Source organism: Tamandua tetradactyla, chromosome 8, assembly GCF_023851605.1.
Source record: "Tamandua tetradactyla isolate mTamTet1 chromosome 8, mTamTet1.pri, whole genome shotgun sequence".
Lineage (NCBI taxonomy): Eukaryota > Metazoa > Chordata > Mammalia > Pilosa > Myrmecophagidae > Tamandua > Tamandua tetradactyla.
Window position 1 is genome coordinate 73685411 of NC_135334.1, and position 4669 is coordinate 73690079.

Consider the following 4669-nt stretch of genomic DNA (forward strand, 5'->3'; position numbering starts at 1 on the left):
ATGACGTTTCATCTGCTCCTGTCACAGAGCTCACGCATGGCCCATTCACAAGCACTATGAACCATGTAAAAAGGAAAAGCTAGTGATTGTCCCTCTTTCATTTCCTGATACTATTATAAACCTGCTTTTCAGACACATGCTGTCTAACTGGCTCAACCACAGAGTTATCTCTGGAGACTCTGTTATCTCAGAGATGTGAGGGCAAATAATGTCTGCAGAAAGTGGGTGGGGAGTGGGTAATATATATTACCGGTTGTACTAGCCAGCAAGTTAGAAACAAAAAGTGAACTGCTAGGTGTTGAAGGGATGCCATCTCCAGGTTCAAAAGCAGCAGCGACTAAATATGAGAGAGTGAAAGAGCCATTGACCTTAGCTCCATTGTGAGTAAGTCGATGTGTCTGTTCTGCGTTAATGAATCCCTACCTCAAATCCAGAACTTCAGGCCTGTATTTACACTGCTTCCTAGACAGCTGACCTGGATGCCCTGTAAACACTTCAGTCCAAGTCCTGCCCACAGGAACAAGGAGAACTGACGCCATGAAGTGATAACGTCAGGTCACCATAGGAAGCTGGTATTCAAAATAATCAGTCCTTGTAATAGGCAGAGCTACCTGTCATGCAGACTGCCAGTGAGAGAAACAGATTGAGTGCCTAATATTTTACTCCCCCTTAGAGAAACACTGTGAGACCTTTCACAAAGGCTTAAAAAATTCTTCTCGAAGTTTTGCTATTGTAGGGCTCAAACTTAACTCTGTAGTGCTGAATATCTCTTCAGTGTTATCAACTTTCACCCTGATCACCTTGCTAGATTAATTACATTATCAAATAGAAATCTGTTCTTTTCTACTGCTTTTCATGGGATGGAAAAAGAAATTTTATGCTCAGCAAGGCAAACCAAAGAATGAGGGGTGCAGGTCACCCAGCTTTTGGTGGGCGCCTGCTGCCTTCATTCCTTCCTGCTTAGAGCTCTTGGCGAATCATGAACATCCTCCTCTCTACTCTGAACCCCTAATGGTAGTCTTCATAATATTTTAGCTTCATCTCGATAGAATATTTTTTAAACTTTTATTGTTTTCATCTTAACTCCATTTTATTACATCAAGAAAAATAGTTAGTTGCAGGAGAAATGGGACTGGAGAGAAATACAGAGATGAAGCCACTCACAATTTCATTGTTTTACACCATTCTACAGGGGTACAAATACCACGGGGTTCTGTACAGGGATTTTAGGTTTGCTGTGTGTGTGCAGATTGTGTGGGGATGTCTGCTTTTTAGGGTGTTGCTCTTTTAATTTCTTGACAGGTGATGGTTGGCTTTGGCATCTCACAGTGAACTATGCTGGGCTCTCTCACTAAGACTGAGACTCAGCCTTTTTCTTCTGGAATTTTCTGAACTGCGACGGAATGGCCACCGCTGGGAGTTCTGTCTCTGGAGCATTCACGTTGATGTCAAATTCTTCTTGACCTTTCTCCTGCCCATCATTTTTTCCAACGTCTTGTCTTTTCCACTGGTTGCCCCAGCACCTTGTCACTCACTCATGTTGGTGTTAAAATGACAGTTCCCAGAGCTCCATTGCTCAGCACGGGGGACTGTTCAAGCGTCCTGGTCTTGATAGAATATTGCTTGACCCAGACCTTGGGAATGGGGGAGAGGTCTGCAGCCCTGGTTCAGTGTTCTTGGTAAGATCCCTTGTGGTGATCCCTGCTCCTCCTCCTCACCTGCACCTGGGGACATTCTAGGAATTGCAGACTTACAGGTTCTGTGCTTCAGGGGAGGCTGCCTCACCCTTTGCATCACTTTGGAGAAAAAAAAAGTTGTTAATTATTGTAAATAAATTAAATAAATTAAATCAAACATTTAAACTCAGAATAGCCCTGGGCAGTCAAGTCCATTCAAGACTGGGATAGAGCAGCCCCTTCAACAAATGGTGCTTGGGGAACTGGATATCCACATCTAAAAGAATGAAAGCGAACCCCTCTCTCACACCTTATACAAAATTAATTCAAAATGCATCAAAGAGCTAAACACTAGAGCTAAGACTATAAAACTTTTAGAAAAAAATGTAGGGAAACATCTTAAAGATCTTGTGGTAGGAGGTGGTTTCCTAGACCTTACACCCAAAGCATAAGCAATGAAAGAAGAAATAAATGGGAACTCAAAACTGAATACTTATGTGAATCAAAAGACCTTGTCAGGAAAGTAAAAAGGCAGCCTATCCAACTGGAAACCACATACTGGATAAGGGTTTAATATCTAGAATATATAAAGGAATCCTACAACTCAACAACAAAAAGACAAGCAACCTACTTGAAAAATGGGCAAAAGACATGGATAGATACTTTTCCAAAGAGGAATTACAAATGGCTCAAAGGCTTATGAAAATATATTAAACTTCACTGACTATTAGGGAAATGCAAATCAAAACCACAATGAGATACATCTCACACCTTCTAGAATGGCCATTATATATTTGAAAAAACAAACAAACTACAAGTGCTGGAGAGAATGCAGAGAAATAGATACACTTATTCACTGTTGGTGGGAAAGTGGAATGGTGCAGCCTCTCTGGAAAGCAATGTGGTGGCTCCTCAGGAAGCTAAGTATAGAATTGCTATATGATCCAGCAATCCCATTACTAGGTATATATTCAGAAGAACTGAAAGCAGGGACACAAACAGACATTTGCACACTGATATTTATAGTGGCATTATTCACAATTGCCAATAGATGGAAACAGCCCAAATGTCCATCACCTGGCAAGTAGATAAACAAATTGAGGCATATATATACGATGCAATATTATGCAGCTGTAAGATGGAATAAAGTCACGATGCATGCAACAATGTGGATGAAACTTGAGGACATTATGTTAAGCAAAATAAGCCAGAAATAAAAGGATAAATACTGTGTGGTCTCACTAATATGAACTAACTATAATGAGCAAACTCTTGAGAGTTAGAGTTGAGAACACAGGCAATTAGGAAATAGAAAGAGGGTAGAGATTGGGCATTGATGCTGAAGGAGTATAAAATGTTTAACAAGATTGATTATAAAGATTCAGAAATAGTATGATACTGTGAGATGGTAGCAAAATACTGTAAGTGTAATGAATGAAGCTGAGTGTGAGTATGGTTGAAAGAGGAAGACTAGGGTCATGTTTGACACCAGAAAGAGATGTGGAAGATAAAAGCTGGGACTGTGTGACTAAGTGAAACCTAGAGTGGACAATGGTTAACTGTTAAAAAAAAAAAAAAAAAGAGTATTCCTGGGGGTAATCTTGGTTTACCTATAATAACCTGCCTCATGAACACCAAAATACTTAAATGAATATGATGTCAAAGATGGAGTGAGCAAAATATCTAGTATGCATTGTTTATAGAAAAAAATGTTCTGATGCGATATGTTTACCTATTAATTAAAGGCAGAACTTTTGAGTTATGGCACCTTATCCAATTTCCAAAAAAATTTAAGTAGAGTCCTGTTCTGGCCTGAAACTCTAGGCTTGAGTAACTACTGGAAAAAGGAAGACCTTTCATACAAGGAGCCCAGTGGGATACAGGGTGCCTGTGCTGCTGCTCAAGGTCTTAGATAATAAGACCTTATTCATGACCTAAGATTAAGGTCTAAAATTTCCAGAGTGATGGATAGACTACATGTCTGTCCTTCAACATGTTTTCCTTTTTGCCAGATATGACCTCCCCTGCCTAAATGGAGTATCTCTTGCCTAGAACTGACTGTGATTTTGACTCTTGACCCCTGCTCCTCTACCACAATTACCCCAATCCTCAGATCTTTTCCCGTCTTCAGCTTTATGCCAATCTATCCTCAGAGGGGATTCCTAATTTTCACACAGCTGTAGACCCTTCAAAGGATGGCGTTTGGAATTGTCAAAAACTGATTTCCTGGGGAACTTTGGTGATTTGGTTCCTTTCAACCTCTGAGGCTGTGCCTGGGAAGGCAATGCTCTGGCCCATTTATCGTGGGGAAGTATGTCCTTTCAGTTTCAGACTGGATTTCACAGAAAACACAATAGTTCATCAACTTGATAATTTGTGTTGTACTATTGTACCTTTTCCTTCCTCTGTCCTGAGAAGACAGCTGCATCTTCACATCCCCTCCTTGTGATATTTGAGTGTGTGTTTTTGTGTGTGCGTCTCAGATCTCAAGGCATTGGAAACAGATATTGCTGGTAGGATTCTTTCTCCATACATTTTATTTTCCATATTATCACAACTATTTGAGGGGATTAGGTCAAGGGGAAGGCTAGAGAGGGGGTACTTTTTAAAAAGATTTTTATTAATAAAAACAATCAGCATACAATATGAACTTTTTTTCTTCACATAGTTGTATATTCATCATCATGATCATTTCTTAGAATATTTGCATCAATTCAGAAAAAGAAATAAATAGAAAACGGGAAAACATTAATACATACCATACCCCTTACCCCTCTCTTTTATCAATCACTAGCATTTCAATTTACTAAATTTATTTTAACATTTGTTCCCCCTATTATTTATTTTTCATCCATATGTTTTTTACTCATCTGTCCATAATGTAGATAAAAGAAGTATCAGACACAATGTTTTCACAATCACACAGTCACATTGTGAAAGCTATATCATTATACAATCATCTTCAAGAAACATGGCTACTGGAACTAGCTCTA

The 4669-nt window shown here is 39.4% G+C and overlaps 1 pseudogene; it reads right to left on the reverse strand.

Moving 5' to 3' along the window:
* Positions 1–1351: 1351 nt before the first annotated feature.
* LOC143643467 (calmodulin regulator protein PCP4 pseudogene) lies at positions 1352–1539 on the reverse strand (annotated as a pseudogene).
* Between the last annotated feature and the right edge of the window lie 3130 nt (positions 1540–4669).